Here is a 10,325-nt window from a genome sequence, read left to right as displayed (position 1 = left end):
GTTCTTTTACTGATAATAATTCAGGACTATGCGAAATAAAAAGGAAAAGAGAAATTCTCGAGACCATTTGCTATCATTTGCGTCCGCAAGGCTGATATGGAAATCAATAGAGCTGTTGCCATGACGACCAAACGGGGCCCAGGGAAAATTCTAGTCATGCGCAGATCTTACGAGACAGTTTTCTATAATTAATTTCAAGATCTGAAGCGACTTTCCAAGATTTTCCAACGCAAAAAAGGTTTTCACGATTTTTGGAAGCCGATTACCGCCTTGGAATCGAGAGAAAACAGCTTGAGGAAAAGTGAAGTGATGCCGATATTTGGATGGACCGACCCGTGGAGTTCCCCGCCATATTGAGTCGAGCCCGTATCCGTCACACCAGCAGATTTAAAAGGTAAGATCACCCTCTAAACCTCACTCGTTTACTTATTCTTCGTCGCAGAACTCAGCTGGTAATTACCAGGAATTCTGACCCATTCGGAAAAGTGATTTTAGCAACTCGTTCAGGAATAATTTTGGTGTTTATGTGAAAGGATGCGAGACCCCATCAATCCAGGTTGCGATGTAAACATCTGGAATGTGATCCCTATAAACATATTATTTTGAAGGACGATGGCGTCTTTATTGAGCGAGTGATTATGTTGGTTGTATGACACCTTCGTAGCAGAGATATCAATGTATTTTAACAAAAACTAAACCGTGAGTAACGATCTAAACATTGTAGGAAAGAGAGAGAGAAAGAATGAGCTACGCATTGATTAGTCTTCAAGGGTGTCATATCAACAAAAAGATAATTAACAGCGCGCTTGGACGAATCATCGATAGGGTAAATGTAATATTTAATGTCTCACATGGTTACCACAATGCTGTGTCCTGACAGTTCGTTTGGAAAGGCGTCAAGAAAGAAGAGTGCAACCTAAAATCCTTGAGAAGATTTGCATGTCAAAAACAACAATTAACCGTACCAATAACACGTTAGGTTGTATTTGTGGTTGTTAGATTAGGGTGGCCTTGTGCCAGCGCGGTCTTGGCTGTTTTTGCCAGCCGGTAAGATGAGAGAGATGCCCGCCAGTGGTTGATTTAGGAATCTATTTTTCATATTTCCATTTATCTTATGGATAACGTGTCATACCATCAGTTACTTGACAGATATCTCTCGTTATAGAGGAATTTATTCCCTCAGACGCTCTTAGCTTACTAGCATTTCGGTCTCGGTGTGACTTACTGCTGTTCACATCGGATTCCTGAGGTCTGTTGCGAGTTTCGGAATCGCATGTTTTACTTTTTGTTTTTACCAGATGAGGGTGTTGAATTGCAACACATGTACACACACATATATGTGTATACACATATATTATATATACTGTACAGTATATAAATATATACTGTATATATATATATATATATATATATATATATAATAAATATATATATATATATATATATATATATATATATATATATATATATATATATATATATATATATATATATATATATATATATATATATATATATATATATATATAGGCTATATATATATGTGTGTGTGTGTGTGTGTGTGTGTGTGTGTGTGTGTGTGTGTGTGTGTGTGTGTGCTTTACTGAGGATAAAGCAACGTAATCACATCAGCTTCCAGCGGATTTCGCATTCACAAATTTTGTGAAGCGCAATGGTGAGAGCGCAGGAGGTAGTACAAACTGCTTGGCCCTAGAATTTTCGGGATTTCCATAAATGACAGTTCATTAAACAGGAAGCTGATTCAATTTAGATGAAGACGCCAACGCTGTCATTCTAACAGCCTCGAACAAAAAACTGTAAGTCGGGAAAACAAAAGTAAAAAGTGAATTCTAAAGAAGGCTCTTTTTTTGTCTCGTTTACATAACGGATTGTTACGAAATTTACTAAACTGGTACAGACAAGTTTTTTACATATTTAATTTTACGCTACTATTCTGAGAGTCTCTCTCTCTCTCTCTCTCTCTCTCTCTCTCTCTCTCTCATACTAAACTCTTGTTTTTGTCACTTTTTCTATTTTCTTGTCTATAAGTAAAGGGTTTTTCCTACAATCATTTCTGATTGAGATCTCTTATGCGAAGTTAGAATTATGAGAACATTGTCCATATGGAAGTGTTATTTTTACATTTACATTACTCGTGTTAAAGCAGTGTGTGAAAACTGTCTAAATTGAATTTTTTCTAGTAATTTTTAAGTCTTTATTTACACATCACGTGTTAAGATCATAATCATCGAATTTTTTACCATATGGAAAGTGTTTAATTTACTTATTATGTTTAAAAGAAACAGTTTATTTTCTAATGATGTCTGCATTTACACATCTCGTGTCAAAACTACAGTCGCGAAGAATTTATATTTCATGAAGTGTGATTTGTCATTTTTTGCACATTAATTCTAATATTTACGATTCTCTCGTTAAAGTTACAATCCCCAAGGGCCTGGCCATATAGAACAGGGGTTCCTTGTCAGTTTTTTTTGTTTATTTCTGCAGTTGAAATTTTCCAGGAAGTCTTCTATCGAACGAAATCAGAACTCTCGTGGAAGTTTGCAAATATGACCTTGTACTGATTCGGCTTTTTTTTTTTTTTTTTCGCATGGCTTCCATTCCGTATCGTCTCTTTCGCTCCGCCAACTGCATTCCATCCCCCCCCCTCTTCCCGCATCCCCTACCCCTCCCCACCACAAACAATAGCAACAACCCCCCTTCGTCTTTTCCACTGGTATACCAACTTTTTTTTTTTTATGAATTTCTTTGATCTCAGGAATTTTTGCCTTTTATCTTTGTGAAATGTTACTGATTATGTATCTTTTGTTTGTACCTTGAAAGATACTTGTATGCGGTCTGTCTAATTTGACACGACTTTGGAAACTGAGATACTCGTCTTGCAATATGTTACCATTTAGTTTACCTTAAGCGGTGTAGACGATAACTAGCCTAATTACTTAAAGAGACAGTTTAATCTGATTTCATACAATTCTGACTGAAGAACAGAACCAGTCGCCCAACATGGGATAAACCTTGAGAACTGAAGAAGTGAAAAAAGAGCAAGATAAACAGACCTTCCTGTCAGATTACGTAACGATTTCGGGCCGTTGACTGTTCAGTTGCCAAATAGCGCCATTTTCACTTTAAAAGTCGACTCGGCTGAAAAACACAGCTGGGTCTTCATATATATTTTTGCCACGGGTCTGTGGGTGACTGTGGAATCCACCCTCGGAAAAAATGGAATAACGGGAAGCGAGTGAAAAGGAAGATAAAATACTGACGATATTTTCCGCAATTTCCTGGAATCCATCTGGAGAGGAAATGTTTAAATTAAAGTCCCAGGAAGTAAAGGAGAGGGAAGCTGCATTTGAAAAGAGGATAAATTTATCTCTCTCGCTGTCTATACAGTCACAATCACACACACACGCAGATGTATATATACAAATATATATACATATGTATACATATTTGTATATATATGTATATATATACATATATACGTGTATATATATATATATATATATATATATATATATATATATATATATATATACATACATACATACATACATACATACATACAAATCATACGAGAGGGCTTTGATAAACAAATGTATCTTTATTTAATTGGTCCTATCATATGGAAAAGCTGCATTTATGTATAAAAAACAGTAATCTCCCAAAAACAATCTTTAAACAAAATCATAAGTGTAATTTCATAAGTGTAATTATATGTAATAAACACGTTTTTTATTGAGTGATTTAAAAAATTATACTTTAATGAAGATTAAAGCCGCTCTAAACATCTAACAACGAAAACAGGACTTTTTAAAAAATAAAAAGCGCCGCAATTCTCCGTAAAATAAAATAAATCTACAATATATATATACACACACACACACACACATATATATATATATATATATATATATATATATATATATATATATATATATATATATATATATATATATATATATATATATAGACGCTGTATATATGTGCGTGTTTATATATGTAGAAACAATTTTCTAAAGACACAAAATGAAAAAAGCATTTTGACGAACACGCCCAAGAACAGGAATATTCCAAAAACAACAAAAACAATTTGAGAAATCTGCAAGAGCCGAAAGGAAAAGTCAATATGGAACGGACGCCTTTGAGTGCTACAACCAAACACCACCGATGTCAGTAACAACAAAAAACAACACCTGCAAGAACAACAACAACAAAAACAACATCTCATTGTCATACCCGGAAGAGAACGCCAGTGTTGAATTGCTCCCTGTTCTTCGAAAGAGGCGATGCACGCGGTCCTTTTCATGCCTGTTTTTATCTTTTTTTTATTTTTCGTTTTTTTTTATTTCAGGTCCTTTCGTTCGGAGAATTCGTGGGAGCCAAATGGATTTGATGTGTTATTTTTCACCCAGTTTAGATTCCAGCCCTTTTTATTTATTTATTTTTTTTTAAATCTATCTTTCGATCTATTTTCCCTTGCATCTTTTTGATTCCGTATTTATTTACTTTGTATATGTTTTGAATTTTTACTCTCTATTTTATTTTCCTTTCTTCGCGTACTGGACATTTTACTTCGTGGAAAGTTTATGCAACTTAACGGTTTCTTCAGGCATGTTGCATGTGGGTCTTTGCTCATTTTGGATAATAATGGTAGTAATCATAATAGCAATAACAACGAAAATAATAAAAATAATAATAATAATATCGGGTATCTGAATAATAAACTCATGTAGTAGCAGATGCCATGTTCGAGCCATGTTCTTAATCCACAGCCTACATATATTTATATATATATATATATATATATATATATATATATATATATATATATATATATATATATATATACATATACATACATATATATATATATATATATATATATATATATATATATATATATATATATATATATATATATATAAATACACACACACACACACATATATATATATATATATATATATATATATATATATATATATATATATATATATATATATATATATATATATATATTTTTTACAGTAATGCTAGAAGTCAGAAATTACATTATATGCTGTGGGGTGAAGAACGTGACTCGAAAATGATTATGCAATGGCAGACGTGTGCTGATGATGCAGTACGGACTGAGCGCATTAAAGAGAAGCTTCAGAAACAAACGAGAGAGTCTGAAGGTTTTACAGTCTGAGAAAGTTGAAAGTAAACGTGAGCTACAATAAGGCTTTGGAGGGGAAATGGAAATAGAGAAGATGGAAATGAAGAGCAGAAGCTGAATGCGAATGAAAGAAGGCCCCCTCAGGGAGGTAGTTCGTCAGTGCACCTCACGGGGTGCACTGTAGGGATTACTTAAGGTTCCTTGCAGCGTCCCTTCGGCCGCTAACTGCAACCCCTTTCTTTCATTTTATTGTGCCTTCATTCATATTATCTTTCTTCCATCTCGCTGTCCACCCTCTCTTATCAAATATTCCATAGTGGAACTGCGAGGTTTTCCTTGTTACACCTTTCAGACCTAACTACTCTCGATTTACTTTCCAGCGCTGAATGACCTCATAGGTCCCAGTGCTTGGCCTTTGGCCTAAACTCTATATTCAGTTCATCGATTCAGTGTTAAGATGAACTGTTTATGCTGCACATGTGTGAAACAAAAGGCATAAGAATAATTTAAATGGTGAGAAATACAGATATATAGAAGAAGCAGTAAAATGGTGAGAGGTTAGATCAGAGAGTCCTGAGGTAGCTAGTCACGTGGGAAGAATGGAGGAGCACACGCTGGAGAAGGGTGCATAAGTGAAAGTGTTAGAGAAAGGGACAGAAAACGAAAGAGGAATGGGAAAGGAAGACCCGGGAATGAAAGAAAGATTGATGTGAATGGCGCCATCTGTGCCTGAGGCAGCTGATGTTATGGAAGTTTTCTGTATATATATATATATATATATATATATATATATATATATATATATATATATATATATATATATATATATATATATATATATATATATATATATATATATCGTGCGTGCGTGTGTGTGTTTGTGAATGGTGTTTATATAGTCTTCCTCTTGAGAAATTCCCATTGAACGCTTCTGCGCTTTTGGCTTCCATCATTTTGCGACAGCGCTTCTAATTTCCTGAAGCTTTTCTTACCTTCAAGGTTGAAGTTCTAAAGGAAAGCACAAAAACTTGTTGCCTGCCTTCCTCCATTTATTTATCTATTCTTTTCCAACCATTTTTATTTTTTCTTCTAGAACTGTAGACTTGAAGATAAGAAAAGTTGCAGGAAATTAGAAGAAAACTTGTCGCAAAATAATTGAAGCCATACACACACACACACACACAATGCACACATATATATATATCATATACTCTATATATATGTATATAATATATGTGTGTGTTTGCGTGTGTGTAAACAAGTGTGTACGTATTTACATAAATGCCAATATTTATTGTCTGGATGTTATGCTTTCAGCAATACTTACAAACATTACGCGCTTGGATAAAATTACCGTATGTCTCGTCGACCAAAGCTAACTATGCATTTCTGCCTATCTATTCTGTAGCAAACACACACACACACACACTCACACACACATAAACACACACATATACATATACATATAATGTGTGTGTGTGAGTAAATTGTACTGGAACCCTCTGACACTGGCAATTTCTCAAAACAATTAATTCAGTGAACTTTAACGTAGGAATGAAAACATGGGAACAGATTTGAAGGTGCATTAATTGATGAAAGTGTATTCGTATGATAAATTAATGTAAAATCATAAAATTTAATGAAAAGCATACAGTTTTTTCGCTCTAGACCTCTTCACCCTTCAAACCCTCCCTTCCCCACCCACAACCCCCCAATCCCTACCTATAATCCCTCCCACCACCCTCCTGAGAAAGGCCGTGGAACTTACAACAGCAAAGGACTTGAATGGCCGGTCAGAGTTTTACAGAAGCCGTGGAATACAATATGGCTTTCAGCGCGGGCAAACATGGCTGTGAATGAAGAGTTTGTTGAACAAAGTTGCTGTATATGAATACAGGTCTTTTCAGTGTATGTAAAGAGCAGAGGAAAACTTTAAATCTGACCTTCATGGGTAGCAGGCATTATGACGGCGCTATTTCAGAGCCTAGTGAGAAAAGATCGACCGCCATTTGGGAACTGGAATTGGAATTGGAATATAAAATTTAGGCCAAAGGCCAAGCGCTGGGACCTATTAGGTCATCCGGCACTAAAAAATTGAAACAATTGTTCGGAGAGGGTGGAAAGTTAGATGGAAGAAAGTGAATATGAACGCAGGTACAGTAAAAGGAATGAAAGGGGTTGCAGCTATGGGCCGAAAGGACGCTGCAAAGAACCTTAAGTAATGCTTACAGTCCACCGCGTGAGTTACACTGACGGCACTACTCCCCTACGGGAACTACCATTTGGACATCTATACACAAGGAATTTTTTTTAATCCGGTTTGGCTTCTTCTCACCTAATCGCTGTCCAACTTCTCTACCTTTACCCTGCTCTAATTTCTACCGCTCATTTACGAACAAACTCTCCGCGGTTAGTCATATGAAAGTCTAGAAATAGGTCCTAAGGATCGCGTTAAGTGACTTAATAATAATAATAATAATAATAATAATAACAATAATAATAATAATAATAATAATAATAATAATAAAATTCTTCACTATCTTTGTCACATTTCTTCAGGAATATACGATGCCTCTGGCAACTCAATTTCAGTTATACACTGATTTATTTTAAAACTTCCGCTAACTTAAAATCACTCATGAAAAACACATAAAATATATAAATTTTACAGTATGGGGTTGGGGGTTTAGTCTGACCTTGCACAGATGCGACGGTTCCCACGGCCGAAAATTCCCGGAATCGTGATATTAATTTGAATAGCGCCGCGTGAGTAAACGAGTTGCCAGTTAGGGTATTTCCCTTAAGCCAATTTTATTCCCAAAGAGACAAATCGGATGCCATTTTAATTATCACGAGAGACGAATTTCTCATCTCTCTCTCTCTCTCTCGCTTTTGAAGATGCCATTCAAAACAAAATTTTAAGGTATTTCTATTTGAAGTCCTCATCGTGCTTACCCCATGTAAAAAATGGGAAAAAGCACGTTAAACGAAGAAGAAGAAGAAGAAGAAGATGCCCAAGTGGTCTTGTCTTTCTCATAGTAATAAAGACTCGTGAAAATGGGTAAAACTAAAGACTGGTAGAGAAAAAAAAGAAAAGAAAGCATAAATGCGTCTATCTAATAAAGTCTCTTAGAAATTGTCACCATTATTTTACTTCAGCAGTCCCCAGGGAAATTGGGGAATTTGCCAGACCTAAGACGGAATTTGTTACGTCCCATGTGTCGTTTCAGCCTTTGTACGCGTTGTTTTAGCTACAGTTTGCGTTGTAGCTCTTAAATGTGTTGTTTTAAGGCCGACCGTGGTTTTAGCCTTTGTTCTGTTTTAGCCCTTATTTGTACCTTATTGCTATTGGGTGCGTTGTTTTAACTCGTGTATATGAGCTGTTTATCTTTCGAACTTGTTGTTTCAGTAACACTTGCGTTGTTTTGGTCCTTAAGGATGTTGTCTTAACTCTGCTTTTTTTTTTTATGGCTGTAGCCTCTAACGTGGCTCTAATTAACCCTCAATAGTGTTGCTTTCGTCCCAGTTTGCTTTTGGTAAAAATCCTAGAATGCATTGATCATAAAAAATAAATATAAATACATGGAACTAAGCATACTCTTCAAAGCATAGATTTTTGGATGTTATGTACCTGGTAGTTAGCTGATAGAAGTTTGTTACAGTCAAATGAAGTTCGAAAGGTGCGCCTCTAAAAATCAACAAGGATATGATGTAAGCTGTCAAAAAGTCTGTTTCGCGTATACGACAATGACATCACAAAGTGCCTTTTTAGTTTTCTGAAAAGAAAACTATTGAGATGGCTTTGTCTGTCCGTCCGCACTTTATGCTGTCCGCCCTCAGATCTTAAAAACTACTGAGGCTAGAGGGTTACAAATTGCTATGTTTATCATCCACCCTCCAATCATCAAACACACCACATTGCAGCTTTCTGGACTCAGTAGTTTTTGTTTTATTTAAGGTTAAAGTTAGCCACAATCGTGCATCCGGCAACGATATAGGCCAAGCCACCACCGGCACGTGGTTAAAGTTTCATGGGCCGCGGCTCATACAGCATTCTCGCTAGACCACCGAAAGATAGATCTATTTTCGGTGGCCTTGATTATACGACGTACAGAAAATTCGACTGCGCCGAAGAAACTTCGGGGCATTTTTTACTTGCTATCTTACTTTGTTTACTGAAAAATCATCAGCAGTTCTCTAATGATCCACTTTTGTTTTTCCTCTAGGCATTTTATAACTGGCAAATACATCGTGACTATTACCGGACGAAACGAGTCACCGAAAACGTGATTATTTTCATTTCTTACAAAAAGATTATTTTTACTTCTTACCAAAAACAAGATTATTTTTACTTCTTACCGAAAACATGACTATTTTTACTTCTTACCGAAAACATGATTACTCTCACTTCTTGTCGGAACAAAACAATTCAAAACGAGTTATTCTTACGAAGTCCACTGATGTTCTTGTTATCTAAGGCTTCCAAAATAATTCAGGTAGGAAAAAACAACCAGACGCACGTCCGTCGTCCCAGGAAGCTTATAACCCTTACAGCATCCAACTGCAATACAACAAAAGGTTGCTCTGAGAGCAAGAGTCTGTGCGGGCATAAGGCCAGCTTAGTTAACAACATCAATAGCGATAATAAGTACTCGAAACCCCAGCTAACAGTGTTTAATAAAGACGAATTAACATTGTAAGTGTCTAATTTTTGGAACAAAAGGATGCAAAATTTTAGTAAAAAACCTTACTCTCTCTCTCTCTCTCTCTCACACACACATACACACATATACACATACAAACATACATACATATATATATATATGTGTGTGTGTGTATGTATATATATGTAAACTGATATATGTAAGAAACACACGTGGAGTTATCTCACATGCATCCAGACAGTGTAAAAAGATGTAATGATAAAAAACCCAAGATGAAAAAGCAAATATGACAGTCGTAATGGAGAAATCCTTGGGCAGTTCTCTTGAACCAGAGAGAGAGAGAGAGAGAGAGAGAGAGAGAGAGAGAGAGAGAGAGAGAGAGCGAGAGCTCTCAGCATTTTATTCTCTACTCCTTTTTTCGAATATTCCCTCCTGCATTATTTCATTACAGAGAGCACTTCGCTCACCTCCTACAAAGCATC

General features: G+C 35.7%; 2 protein-coding genes across 2 annotated transcripts in view; one reads left to right on the top strand and one right to left on the bottom strand.

Moving 5' to 3' along the window:
- LOC136846636 (ADAM 17-like protease) overlaps positions 1-10,325 on the bottom strand; it is a 93,942-nt gene that overhangs the window by 35,155 nt on the left and 48,462 nt on the right. The gene's annotated exons all lie outside the window — the stretch shown is intronic.
- The window catches only part of 7B2 (Secretogranin_V domain-containing protein 7B2), a 47,933-nt gene continuing 37,719 nt past the window's right edge, over positions 112-10,325 (top strand). The window contains exon 1 of the mRNA XM_067117553.1: positions 112-394. The gene's annotated coding sequence lies outside the window, so the exon portion shown is untranslated. The remainder of the gene's footprint in view (positions 395-10,325) is intronic.

Source organism: Macrobrachium rosenbergii, chromosome 15 (assembly GCF_040412425.1).
Source record: "Macrobrachium rosenbergii isolate ZJJX-2024 chromosome 15, ASM4041242v1, whole genome shotgun sequence".
Lineage (NCBI taxonomy): Eukaryota > Metazoa > Arthropoda > Malacostraca > Decapoda > Palaemonidae > Macrobrachium > Macrobrachium rosenbergii.
Note: the sequence above shows the minus strand (reverse complement) of the source record. Positions and strands in the feature narration are given on the sequence as shown.